Genomic DNA, 15,251 nt, shown 5'->3' with positions numbered 1-15,251 from the left:
GTAAGGAATAAAATATGTTTAAAATCAATGATCTGTGTCCTTATATCTTTATTTCATACTCAGGTATTTGTATATGTTAGTTCTCATTTATGATCCATGACTATGAAGGTATACAGAAATACAAGGGTGGTAATTATGTGTCTCCTAATGCAATGTCTGTATTTATAATGCATACAAAGAGCCATAGACAAGATATCTGTGTCTGGACGCAGCGAGTACCGCAAAGCGAACCCATATGACACACGTGACACTGGATACACCGCCTCCAGTGGGGCGAATTTAAATAATAAGAAGTACAGCTGGATACGCCGCCTCCAACAGGCGAATTTAGGTATTACACGTAAATCTGGAAATCCCGCCTCCAGTAAGGCGAATTTAAATAATAAAGGGGGAACCTGGGTAACATTAACAATGGTGGGCCCTGTGATAGGGAATAGGGAAGTGGAGACCTCCTGAGCTCCCCTGAGCCAGTGTCCCTGCACTCCTAACGTTCCCAATGCCGGTTCCGCATCGGGCGCGCAACAGGAACCTAAAAACCCTAGCTCGTCCTGACCTAAACCCTCACTAGGGAATTGGTCGGTGCGGAAACTAATCCCACCACTGCACTAAAACACACATGAGGAAAGATGGCAAAACAGGGGAAACACCACTTAGCTTTGCTCTGTTGCGTACGCTCCTAGCAACAGAGCCCACCACCTGTGTGCATCTTCTCCTCCACCCGGATCCATCACCATAACTGGATCCTTCACCATAGTGCAGCCTTGGAGCAGAGTCCACCACCAGTTTGCAGCTGTCCAGTAAGAGAGTCCCAAAGATGAGTTCAGCTCCTGCCCAAAAAGTCCAGCATGCTTGAGTCCAGCTCTCAGCAACCAAGTCCCGCATGCGAGTGCAACTCTCTCCATAGTCGTCACTCCACAAAGCCATGCAAGCACTTCCTGCAAACACCATAAACTGTGACTCCACCACGCCATGCCAGCCCTTCTTGCAGACCACATAGCTGCCACCCGTCTCCTCTGGCTGGGCTGCGCAGGACTCAGGTTCAGCTCCTTCTTTCACCCAGGCTTCCTTGTGAATGACTAACACAATCAATATCACCAACAGTGAATGATACACCTGACACTCATTTATAGTGCATTCACACCTGTTACCTAATCACATGCACTTAACCAAAGAACTAAAGTGCGCTACCGCTCACCACCACCGGGGAAACTTAGAATGAACGACACCACGTGTAATAATTCTAATGGCCACCGGGGGGCAATCAACCCACTTTGGCACCTAGCCAAAGGAAAAAAGTTCACTTATCCATTTTACCTTGTCAGATCCAGCCTGGATCATGACAATATCTGAAGTAGCGGAAATTTTTATCCTCTTAGAAAATAATTGCGGGCTTGACTCGAATATCGAGTATAATGGAAGTCAATGAGAAACTCAAGCATTTTTCGGAAAGTTCCTAACAGGAGAGCTGGTGGGGCAGGAAAATCACTGAAAAATTGATGAAAACTGTGCTCAAATGGAATGGGAACACTACAGTTGTGGCCAAAAGTATTGACACCCCTGCAATTCTGTCAGATAATACTCAGTTTCTTCCTGAAAATGATGGCAAACACAAATTCTTTGGTATTATTATCTTCATTTAATTTGTCTTAAATGAAAAAACACAAAAAGAATTGTCCTAAAGCCAAATTGGATATACTTCCACACCAAACATAAAAAAGAGGGTGGACAAAAGTATTGGCACTGTTCGAAAAATCATGTGATGCTTCTCTAATTTGTGTAATTAACAGCACCTGTAACTTACCTGTGGCACCTAATAGGTGTTGGCAATAAGTAAATCACACTTGCAGCCAGTTGACATGGATTAAAGTTGACTCAACCTCTGTCCTGTGTCCTTGTGTGTACCACATTGAGCATGGAGAAAAGAAGAAGACCAAAGAACTGTCTGAGGACTTGAGAAACCAAATTGTGAGGAAGTATGAGCAATCTCAAGGCTACAAGTCCATCTCCAAAGACCTGAATGTTCCTGTGTCTACTGTACGCAGTGTCATCAAGAAGTTTAAAGCCCATGGACTGTGGCTAACCTCCCTAGATGTGGACGGAAAAGAAAATTTGACAAGAGATTTCAACGCAAGATTGTGCGGATGTTGGATAAAGAACCTCAACTAACATCCAAACAAGTTCAAGCTGCCCTGCAGTCCGAGGGTACAACAGTGTCAACCCGTACTATCCATCGGCGTCTGAATGAAAAGAGACAGTATGGTAGGAGACCCAGAAAGACCCCACTTCTTACCCCGAGACATAAAAAAGCCAGGCTGGAGTTTGCCAAAACTTACCTGAAAAAGCCTAAAACGTTTTGGAAGAATGTTCTCTGGTCAGATGAGACAAAAGTAGAGATTGTTGGGCAAAGGCATCAACATAGAGTTTACAGGAGAAAAAAAGAGGCATTCAAAGAAAAGAACACGGTCCCTACAGTCAAACATGGCGGATGTTCCCTGATGTTTTGGGGTTGCTTTGCTGCCTCTGGCACTGGACTGCTTGACCGTGTGCATGGCATTATGAAGTCTGAAGACTACCAACACATTTTGCAGCATAATGTAGGGCCCAGTGTGAGAAAGCTGGATCTCCCTCAGAGGTCATGGGTCTTCCAGCAGGACAATGACCCAAAACACACTTCAAAAAGCACTAGAAAATGGTTTGAGAGAAAGCACTGGAGACTTCTAAGGTGGCCAGCAATGAGTCCAGACCTGAATCCCATAGAACACCTGTGGAGAGATCTAAAAATGGCAGTTTGGAGAAGGCACCCTTCAAATATCAGGGACCTGGAGCAGTTTGCCAAAGAAGAATGGTCTAAAATTCTAGCAGAGCATTGTAAGAAACTCATTGATTGTTACCGGAAGCGGTTGGTCGCAGTTATTTTGGCTAAAGGTTGTGCAACCAAGTATTAGGATAAGGGTGCCAATACTTTTGTCCGGCCCATTTTTGGAGTTTTGTGTGAAATGATCAATGTTTTGCTTTTTGCTTCATTCTCTTTTTTGTTTTTTCATTTAAGACAAATTAAATGAAGATAATAATACCAAAGAATTTGTGTTTACAATCATTTTCAGGAAGAAAATGAGTATTATCTGACAGAATGGCAGGGGTGTCAATACTTTTGGCCACAACTGTATGTGGAAGATGTCTGGATGCATCTCTAACTCCAAGATCTCTGCTGGGAACTAAATAAATAATTTTAAATGATGTGGGGGTCCTCATCATTTTTTAAAACCAGCCAAGGCAACACAGACAGCTGAGGGCTTATATTATCAGGCTGGGAAGGCCCATGATTATTTGTCCCTTACCAGCCTAAAAGAAAACCCGCCGCCTCTCCAGGATTGTTACATCACAGTAAATGTGCCAATTCTGGGGTTTTGCCCGTTTCTTCTGGGTTGGGGGAAGTTATGGGGGTGTTTTATAAACACCTCTCCATTACTAACCCCTGGGCTTCACCTGACATTACACAGCTGAGATCAACCTCAAAAAAATGACCCCGATTGTCTCCATTACTAACCCCTGGGATTGACCTGACATGAATCCCCAAAAATATTACCCCAATAGCCACAACAGGGCAATTGGGAAGAGTCGGGTAAAGCGACAGAATTGGAGCATCTCATGTGATGCACAAATTCTGAGGCAGCTGCGGACTGGAGTTTCTAAGCTGGAAAGGGCTCAATGTCGATAGACCTTCCCAATCTGATAATATAAGCCTGCAAGCTGTCTGCTTTACATTGGCTGGTTACCAAAAATAAAGGGAGACTCACATCATTTAAAAAAAATATATTTAAGGTATTTGTCTGTGATGCATTTTTAGGTGCATTTTCAGCCGCAAAACATGCGGAGTGGGGACTTGAGCATGTCGCTTGAGCACCCACTATACTTGATCAAATTAAATATATATAGCTGGAAATTTGGAATAACAAAAGAACCATGTTCCTAAATTCGGGTTACTCTCCAAAATATCCAATTAGAGAATGAAGGACATTGGGAGCGTAAATCCCTAAAATACAATATATGGATTTGACATCAAGTAGATTCTAGATCTTGTTTTTGCCAAAAAAATTACACAACATATTTGATCAAAATGATACAAACAAGAAAACTCAAAAACGGACAAATCACCATGTAGAAAAAGTAGTGACTATAAAAACATGGCAGGCAACAATACAACCATGGGGCAATAAAATAGGTTTACAGCGTATCAGGGAGTAAATAATGTCACGAAAATATATTGGGTAATATACAGAGTAAGATTCATTATAATATACAACCCATAGGCATGGGGTGTGAGGATTTGCATAAAATTTATTAAAATTAATAATACACAGGAGAAGTTAAAATCGAGTATTTTCCATATAAGGCTGGTTTCACATTAGCGCTTTTTAAGCGCACGCACGGCCGGGGGTAGCTCCGCCCCCGAGCCAGCTCTCTGCCCGGCGTGCCCGCCCCTTGCTTGTAGCGCCTCCTCCTAGCGGACAGCGGCGCCTGTGATCGGCGCACCCTATCTTTAGCATAGGGTGCGCAGATCGTGCGCAGGCCGTGCGCTAGTTGCGCTTTGACCTGCGCTGCGCACTTTTGACGGTGCACCGTGCGAGCCAAAATCGAACTTTTCGGATTTTGGCTCGCACGGCGCACCGTCAAAAGTGCGCAGCGCAGGTCAAAGCGCAACTAGCGCACGGCCTGCGCACGATCTGCGCACCCTATGCTAAAGATAGGGTGCGCCGATCGCAGGCGCCGCTGTCCGCTAGGAGGCGGCACTACAAGCAAGGGGCAGGCACGCCGGGCATAGAGCCGGCTCAGGGGCGGAGCTACCCACGGCCTTGCATGCGCTTAAAAAGCGCTAATGTGAAACCAGCCTATATATGACACATACCCCTGTTTCAGAAATCATTGTAATCACAACCTGTTATAAGGTTCAGAGGTAAAAGAGTATGTGAGCTTAAGCACAAAAACAATCATCATAGTGTGACAGGTGTCAGCAGCACAAACCAGAGAAAAATGCCTCTTACCAACATGCTGTTTAAGCCTAAGTATTCCACCGGAGCCCCGATGTGTGTTTCGCTGTGGCTTACTTTGGGGGGGGCAGTCGAGTATTGACATGTGGAGAGCACCCTTGGCCATCACTAGTACCTCTTAATAACAATCCTAATGGCATGCCCCTACTAATAACACTCCTAGTGGCACGCCCCTCCTAATAACACACCTAGTGGCTCATGCATCCTAATAACCCTCCTAGTAGCAGGTCCTTCCTATTTACACTCCTAGTGGAACGTTCCTCTTAATAACGCTCTCAGTGGCACATCCCTCTTAGTAAATCCACTAGTGGCAGGTCCCTCCTAATAACTCTACTAGTAGCAGGTCCCTAGTAATAACACTCTTAGGCCTGTTTCACACATCAGTTTTTTTCTGTCAGTCCAAATCTGGCAAAATAGAGGAAAACGGATCAGCAGGCGGACTGACAGAAACGTGTGCCAGCGGATCGATGGATGTATGGATCTGCCGATCTTGCAAATTTAAAGGAACCGTGCCTGGTTAAAAAAATTTAAAAAAAATACCGGTGATGTAGTGTTCTCAATGGCGCTGCCGAGATCTCGCGGGAGCCAGGGTGGGAGTAATGGCGCGGCTGAGATCTCGCGGGAGCCGGGACCAGGGGACATGAGCAGGTGTGATGGATCGCGGGAGGGATAACCTGGGGATTATTGCGGGATGTTAGCGCAGGAAGTGTGGAGCTGCGGTGACCATGGATGAGAGAGAGAGAAAGATATTTTTCTACCAGCAGCCAGACAGAATTGAGGGTTAAATCACTACATGGCAGATCCGCGATCCGAAAAAACGTTGCATGGCCCATCCAGTCATGTCAGCGGACGCCAAAATCTTGGCGGATCCGTTGACATGCGGATGTAACGGACGACCATCAGTCAAAATCCGCCAATAATCCTAGTCAATGGGGGGAAAAAAAGGATCCGCAAAGAAAAATGGCGGATCCGTTTTTTCTCCAAAACAGCGGATTTTGACTGATGGTCTAAAATGGAGGAGTGAAACAGGCCTTAGTGGCAGGTCACTCCTAATAACACTTCTATTGACAGGTCCCTCCAAATAACACTCCTTGAGGCACGTCCCTTCTAATAACACTCCTTTAACTTTGATATTTACTTAAATGGAATCTGTCACCCCATTTTTGTCATATGAGATGCGGCCACCTCCATTAGGGGCTTATCTACAGCATTCTGTAATGCTGTAGATAAGCCCCTGATGTAACCTGAAAGAGAAGAAAAACACTTTAGATTATACTCACCGGAGGGGGCGGTCCGGTCCGATGGGTGTCGCGGTCCGGTCCAACTCCTCCCATCTTCATACGATACCGTCCTCTTCTTCCCTTCCTGTAGTAGCTCCAGTGCAGGCGCACTGCTCTGCCCTGTTGATGGCAGAGCAGAATACTGCAGTGCTCAGTCACCAGACCTCTCCCGACGTCTGCTTACTGCAGGACTCTGCTCTGCCTGCAACAGGGCAGAGCAGTGCGCCTGCACTGGAGCTACTACAGGAAGGGAAGAAGAGGACGGCATCGTATGAAGATGGGAGGTGTTGGACCGGAACGCGACACCCATCAGACCGGACCGCCCCCTCCGGTGAGTATAATCTAACGTGTTTTTCTTATCTTTCTGGTTACATCAGGGGCTTATCTACAGCATTACAGAATGCTATAGATAAGCCCCTGATGTCAATGCTGGCAGCTCATAGGGAAATAAAAGGGTGACAGATTCCCTTTAAGGAAAGTGAACCCCATACGCTCAAAACCACCTCTGCCCTCATTCTCCCCTCTACTGCTCAGGTCTCCTTGTTTTGGCTCTAGCGGTGACATCAAGTCAATGACACCGTTGAAGCCAAACACTGAGCTCAGCGACTGTGCTGAGATAGACGGCGTGAACCGCTGATCTGCTCAGTGATTACCTGCAGCAGGGATGCGCGTTGTTGAAGTGACATCACCCCTACAGCCTAAACACCGAGATTCAAACAATGGTGGGAAGTAGGTTCTGGTGCCGAGAATGGGGGAGTGATGGTTTTCTTTGTTATTTTTGGTATTTTAGAGCCATTGGGTAGACTTTTCTGAAACTGGAAAACCCCTTTAAATATATTAACATACCTTTATAAATTATCAATAAAAAAATCATATAGTTTAAAAATTCTAGTATCAAACAGAAGATTATTCAATGGACTCTCTGGATTGCAGAACAATTTGGTCAGTAAACGCTGCGGGTTGGACGCTGCAAAAATTTGGATACACAAGGTTTGTGTTATACATCGTACATCCTCCTCTAAAAGCAGCAACCAAAGCTACAGCACTGTAGCTCGGATCACTGCTGTTTAACCACATGAATTTGTCATGTCGGGCACTGTTCGCACCAGGGTGTCCGGCAGACAGCGGTAATACCCCATCCTACCACTTTGTTCTCAGCGGCACTGGTTGGTCTTCTGATCCGGCTTGGATTGGGTTAACCAGGTTGTCATTCTGGCTGAGGGCTTAGCCACGCCCTCTGTCTTTAAATTGTCCTGCGTGACTATGGACGTCGCCGACTATAGCTCTTGCCTTGTGCTAGCGATACCGGTCTGGAGTGGTGGTCTAAGGAGCATACTGTGTCTGGTGTAGTATATTCCGTTGTTGCCATTTTGCCTCCCTGTGTTGTATTTTTTGGTTGCCCTTGCACATTATTGTATTCTCCTATGTGTACACGGTGTGGTGCATTTCCTTTATCCCTGTCCATACTTCTATGTGGGGTCTGGTGTTTGGTCTCCTCACTGGGTGGAGGGTGGTGGGTTCAGCTTAGGGCTGGACAGGAGACAAGGACAGGGTGGAGGCCCAGACAGGCACACCTTCAGTGTAAACCCTGGGTTGAGGGACAGACAGGGTTTCCCCTAGTCTGAGGGACACCGCAGGGGCCCCGGGGTTTTAGCCTATAGCATCCTAGACATCCCATGACATTATAGTCAGCCCAAATTTTATTTACCATGGATCCTATAGTCTCCATAACCAAGCAGCTGGAGGCTCTGTCCATACAGGTCACTGAACTGAGGGGGCGGTCCAGCAACAAGGCCTGTCAGTTCCTGCTGTGCAAACTGAGGCAGCAGTCAGGGCAGCTGAACCCAAGTTACCTCTCCCTGAACGATTTTCTGGTGATCGCTGTAAGATCGTTGTATTTCGTGAATCCTGCAAATTGTATTTTCGTATGCGTCCACTCTCCTCAGGAAATGAGGCTCAGTGTGTGGGCTTGGTAATTTCCTTGCTGAGTGGTCATCCACAAGCATGGGCCTTTTCACTACCTTCTGGTTCACCTGCATTTGAGTCCGTAGACTTTTTTTTTTCTGCTCTTGGTTTATTCTATGATGATCCTGACAGACTGGCATTAGCAGAGTCTAAAATACGCTCTCTGCTCCAGGGTGAGCGACTGGCGGAGGATTAGTGTACGGAATTTCGTCGCTGGGCTGAGGACACTCAATGGAATGACCCTGCACTAAGGAGTCAATTTTTGCATGGGGTTTCTGGAAGGGTTAAACAAGCTCTGCTAATGTATGAGACTCCCGCCTCTCTGGAGGCTGCTACGGTGCTTGTAGTATGCATTGATCGCCGCTTTTGTCAGAGGTCACAGGAGACATTGCCTGTGGGGGGGGGCAGTTTCTGGTGAGGTTGACTCGGGTGAATCCATGGAACCTATGCAGATCGCTGGTATATCACATACACATATTAACAAGCATAAATGTCCATTGCCCAGAAAGCAAGGGGTCTGTTTTTTTTTGTGGCAAAAAAGGACATTAATGCTTGCCCCCTGGTACCTAAGAAAGACGTGCCGGCGGAAAACTGCTAGGCTCAGAGGGTTTGGAGGAGTCTATTCGGAGCCATTGCATATCCTCCATGGTGGTCTCCCAGTGTATGCTCCCTGCCAAGGTAGTAATCAGGGGCCAAGAGCTGTCGATTACTGTATTTGTAGATAGTGGTTCAGCAGCTAATCTCATTGATGAAAAGTTTGCGCGTACAGCGGGATTTAAGGTTGAAAAGCTGCCTACTCCTTTCCGGGTGGTTACCATCAATGCCTCCCCTCTCTCACAAGGGAGTTTAGAGTTTGTGGCTGATGTAAAACTCCACATTGGGGTCCTACACTCTGAGCGGGTAACATGTAAGGTGCTCAGTAATTTACCTGCTCAGGTAGTTCTGGGGTTTCCATGGTTGTCTATGCACAATCCGGTGATTGATTGGAAAACCCAGGACATAATCCAGTGGAGCAGATATTGCCAGGAGAGTTGTCTGGCCACGTGTATCTCCGCTGTGACTCCCAGCATCCCGGAGCCACTGCTGGACTTTGCTGATGTATTTTCTGAATGAGGTTGTTCAGAGCTGCCACCGCACCGACCCTATGACTGTGCTATTAGGTTAAAACCGGGGGGCCAAGTTACTGAAAGCCAGGATGTTTAATATCTCAGGTCCTGAGAGGCAAGCTCTCAAAGAATACATTGCAGAAAGTCTAAGCAAAGGGCACATCAGGCCTTCATCATCTCCATTGGCGGCGGGGTTCTTCTTTGTCAAGAAGAAAGATGGCGGATTACACCCGTGTCTGGATTTCAGGGAACTCAACCAGATTACGGTTCATGACCTATACCCGATGCCACTGATACCCGATTTGTTCAACCAGGTGTCTGGTGCCAAATGGTTTTCCAAGCTTGACCTCAGAGGGGCGTACAATCTCATAAGAGTCCGTCAAGGGGATGAATGGAAGACGGCATTTAATACCCCTGAGGGTCATTTTGAGAATTTGGTGATGCCATTTGGGTTGACTAGCGCGCCAGCAGTATTTCAACATTTCATAAATGATGTCTTTTCTCGTCTCTTGGGGAAATTTGTTATTATATACCTTGATGTCATTCTAATTTACTCACACGACCGTGATGCACACATAGAGCATGTTAGGCAGGTATTGCAATTGCTCAGGGAGAACAAGCTCTATGCCAAGCTTGAGAAATGTGTATTTGTCGTCCAAGAATTACCTTTTTTGGGTTATGTAATTTCCGCCTCAGGGTTTAAAATGGACACCGCTAAGATGCAAGCGGTGCTGCAGTGGGATTGGCCTGATAATCTCAAGGCGCTTCAGCGATTCGTGGGCTTTTCCAAATGTATTAAGAATTTTTCTATGATTGCTAAACCGCTCACCGACATGACTAAAAAAGGTACCAATTTTTCTGTCTGGTCTGAGGCTGCTGTGCGCGCGTTTGAATTCCTCAAAAACAGTTTTGCTTCAGCTCCCATCCTGGTTCAGCCTGATGTCTCCCTACCATTTACCGTGGAGGTGGATGCATCTGAGGTTGGAGTGGGGGCGGTACTGTCTCAGAGTCCATCCTTGGGCAAATTGCATCCGTGTGCCTACTTCTCCAAGAAGCTGTCACCTGCCGAGCGTAATTACGATATTGGTAACAGGGAATTGTTGGCCATCAAGTTGGCATTTGAGGAATGGCAACACTTCTTGGAGGGGGCTGTCCATCAGATTACTGTTATAACAGACCATAAAAATCTGCTTTATTTAGAGTCTGCTAAACGCCTGTCCCCCAGACAGGCTCGCTGGGCGTTATTCTTCACCCGGTTCAATTTTTTTGTGACATACCGACCAGGTTCTAAGAATACTAAGACGGACGCCTTGTCCAGATGATTTCCGGGTGGAGAGCCATGTGAGGATCCGGTGCCTATTCTCCAAAAGGGAGTTGTGTTCTCGGCTCTCACGACAGAAGTTGAGGCAGAGATTGCTGAGGCTCAGGAGGAGGTACCGCCGGATCTGCCTCCTAATAAATCGTTTGTGCCACTACACCTACGCTTAAAGGTGTTAGGGGAACATCACGATACTCTCCTGACGGGCCACCCAGGGGTTAAGGGCACTCTGGAACTTGTATCATGTCGTTTTTGGTGGCCCAAAATCCGGCAGGACGGGGCCTCATATGTGTCAGCCTGTACCACGTGCGCACGGGCCAAGACACCACGCTCCCATCCTGCTGGCACGTTGCATCCTCTCTGTGTGCCCAGTAAGCCATGGACTGAGATTTCCATGGATTTCATTATGGATTTGCCCTCCTCGGCTGGGAACACGGTCATTCTGGTAATAGTTGATCGGTTCCCTAAAATGTCGCATTTCGTTGCTTTGCCATCTTTGCCCAATGCGAAGACCCTTTGTCAGGAACACCGCACTGCACTTGCTCACTGAGCCAGTGCGGGTGTCCTGAGTACAAAGACAGTACTCAAAGATACCTGTGGAGCAGGGCAGCCGCGGTGACGATGCGTGCTTCAGAGTATCAGGACCTGAAGCACATGACTGCTGGGGGCGTGGCCTAAGCTCCACAGATCTAGGAGCTGCAGGGAAACTCCTAGAAAGGTAACTACGGGACAATGTTACCAAGGGGCATAGACAGAGACAGAAACCAGACGAAGCCAGGGTCAAAGCACCAGATAGCAATACAGTACCACGGGGTTTAGACAGAAAGGATAGTCAGGACGTAGCAATAGGTCAGAAAACCAGAACGTGCAATAGACGGTACAATAGGGACAAACTGTAACGGAGTAACGATAGCCAAGCCAGGAGGTCAGAACCGGAGAAGACAGTAGTACCAAAGCGAGAGACGGAGTACAGAGTGAGGGAACAGGCCGGGTCATACACGGGAAGCAAACAAGCAACGCAGAATACATGCACACCAGGGGTCAGACACACCAGAACAGTATAGCTGACAGAGAACCCTGGTAAAGAGTGAGTATAAATACCCCTCCCAGATCCAGAAAGAGGCCACGAACACTTAACCCTGTGAGTGCAGGGCAAGAACCCTGTTCAAACCATGACACCCTTGCTCAGGTATTTATTCGCGAGGTGGTCAGACTTCATGGTGTCCCATCTGACATTGTACCTGATAGAGGTACACAATTTGTGGCAAAATTTTGAAGAGCTTTTTGTTCACGCCTAGGGATTAAACTGTCTCATTCATCGGCTTTCCATCCGCAGTCGAATGGGCAGACTGAGCGTATGAACCAAAACCTGGAACAATACTTACGCTGTTTTGTGTCTGACAATCAGGAAGAGTGGTCGGCGTTTCTTCCTCTGGCTGAATTCGCGATAAACAATCATTGTCAGGAATCGTCTCGGGAATCTCCCTTCTTTTGTGTTTATGGTCAACATCCCCAATTCTGTATCTTGCACCAAGGGTGCTCTGCGGGCGTCCCTGAGGAGGACCCGTTGGGAGTACAATTGTCATCCATTTGGAGGAGAGCAAAGCAGCGCTTGCTGAATGTAGCTTCTAGGTACAAACGTGTGGCTGACAGTAGACGTGTGCCAGGTCCGGACCTGTGTGTGGGTGATTGGGTGTGGTTGTCTACAAGGAACATCAAACTCAAAATACCATCGCTTATGTTGGGTCCCAGGTTCATTGGTCCATTTAGGATCTCCGCAATTATCAACCCCGTGGCATTTTGTTTGGAGCTACCTGCCGTATACAAGATACATAATGTGTTTCACAAGGCGTTACTTAAGAAGGTCGTTGGTGCTGTTGATGTTTTTCCCGTGCCACCACCTCCCGTCTTGGTGGATGGCACGTTGGAGTTTGAGGTGTCCAAGGTGATTGACTCTCGGGTAGTGCGTCGCACTCTACAGTACCTGGTCCACTGGCGTGGCTATGGTCCTGAGGAGAGGACTTGGGTGCCGGCTTCGGACATACATGTGGACCGATTGGTTACAGTGTTTCATCGCCGCCATCCGTGTGTACGCGGTGTGGTGCGTTTCCTTTATCCCTGTCCATACTTATTTGTGGGGTCTGGTGTTTGGTCTCCTCACTGGGTGGAGGGTGGTGGGTTCAGCTTAGGGCTGGACAGGACACAAGGACAGGATGGAGGCCCAGGCAGGCACACCTTCAGGGTAAACCCTGGGTTGAGGGACAGACAGGGTTCCCCTAGTCTGAGGGACATTGCAGGGGCCCCGGGGTTTTAGCCTATAGTTTCCTAGGCTTCCCATGACAGAATTCTGCTTTGAATCTCTAAAAGTGACATTTAACATTTAAGGAATGCCTTTTCAAGATCCTGCAAATGCAATTGTGGGGTTCTGATGGTAACTGGTGGCCTGCTGAAAGCCTTCATGGCACTCATGTGTAGCCCAGTCACAAACTGGGATTCATAGGAGACCATTATTTTCCTATTTGCTGCAATACTATTATTAATATAATGTTCACAGGACAATTTTTCCTGTAAATCATGCTGTCAAAACTGCATGGTCTCCTACAACATAAAATGTCTAATAAAGTGAAGTAAACTCCATAATAAGACCCTAAATACTATGATATTGCAATAAATAGATTAAGTGATCTCAGGTTCAGGTCCCCTAAGGAAACTAAAAATTAAAGTAAAAAAAAAGTAATAAAATATAGATATACCTTAAAACTCAAATCACCCCTTTTTCCCAATTTAAAACTGAAAAAACTAAAAGAATAAATATCGCTGTGTTTTTATTGGTACAATCTATATAAATATCAAATTATTTACAAGGCAACCTATGTACCCCAAAGTGTTGCCAATAAAAACAACTCGGCATAAAAAAACAAGCCTTCATTAACCCCTTCACGACCCATGATGCCTACATAGGCGTTTTGTGTTTGTGCTGCCCTGGAGAATCAGGTCATTTTTACAATGAATTCTGTGAAAGCAAACTCCCCAAAAAACAATGGCGGAATTGTGATTTTTTCAACATTCAATGCACTTGGAATTTTTCTTTGCATTTCTCAATGCAGTATACGGTAAAATGAATGCTGTTATTCAAAACTACAAGTCATCTCATGAAACCAAGCATATCACTATTTCAAGGGAAAAATGTTAAAAATGTACAGCTCTTGGAAAAAAACAAATAATGTAAAGTTACATAGAATTATATATATTGGATCCATATACTGTAGAAACGGTACATTAATGATACAAAGTAAACCATATAATGTTCATCCATACAACAACGTTACTGTGCTTTTGTTTAACTCTTACAGAAAAATAATGCGGATAATGCGAGGGAGGCTACTCTTGAAACTGAAGGATTCAATTAAACATTTCCTTAAATGTGCCAATTCACCATCAGTGCCGTTTATGACGTCATGGATTTTATTTTTTTTTTTACCTTCATTTCAATGTGATGACGACTTCCATGTCTCAGGGTTTCTGATCTTAAGGCTGCCATACATATTAGATGAATGTCGACTGAACCTGCTAATTATGGACATACACTCCAGCCGTTTATGTATATGGTAGTGGCCCAACTTTGCTTGACATCAAAAGCCATAAGAAAGAAGTATTGGGCATGTTGGATGTCAGCATGCCCCATCTTTTTTCCTCAAGGAAGATAAGCCAACACAAGAGTTCATGTGGACGGTGGGTCATCAGGAACAGTTGTCTAAAAGAATGAAGGTTCAGCTGAAAGTTACCAAAGGAGGATGACCAACACTATGAAATATTTTACTCACTTAAATTGAAATCAGATAATAGGAGATTTTTTTTAATTCTGTGAACAGATGTCCCTTAGGATGTACCATATTTAATTTTAAGCCTGCCATATTATACCATATTTATAGCTGTTTTCTTATAGTTATCCCTTCTTTTAAAATGAATGTAAATGTAAAAGGGGTTTTTCCATCGGACATATTAAAAGGATAAACCAGAAATGTATGATGGCTGCAGGCCCCAACCCTGGGACTTAAAGAGAACCTATGGTGGGCTGTGTTATTAATAGGCTGTAAGCCAGATGCTAGTCATCCTTTGTGTGTGAACAGTGCTGCATACAGATTGTATTTGTTTGCACTGGTGTACCAAATAGCCAGTCCCTGATTGTAGGCTGGCTGTCTCATCGGTATTACTGCATCTGTGTAGTCGCCACCTTTATTTGGGTCTGCTGCACCCTTATAGTGCATTTGTCTTTAGGCCTAGACAGTTAAGCTTCTTTCCCTGTTTTTTGGTGTGTTTTTACTATATGGAGGACTATGAGGGTGCATTATAATGTATGGAGGACCAAAAAATTCGCAATAGAAGGAGTGTAGATACCTGGCACTTTATGCGTTTCTACAGATTCTATACTGATACTTCCCCCTCATATTATTTTTTTTCTTACTAGGGATCTAGATCCTGGATGGAAGACTGAGGAATTTAGCGAGCAATGTGATTGTTTAGTATTAATTAT

The sequence above is a fragment of the Dendrobates tinctorius genome, unplaced genomic scaffold (assembly GCF_039654945.1).
Source record: "Dendrobates tinctorius isolate UK_male_01 unplaced genomic scaffold, ASM3965494v1 ptg000073l, whole genome shotgun sequence".
NCBI classification, from domain to species: Eukaryota; Metazoa; Chordata; class Amphibia; order Anura; family Dendrobatidae; genus Dendrobates; species Dendrobates tinctorius.
Note: the sequence above shows the minus strand (reverse complement) of the source record.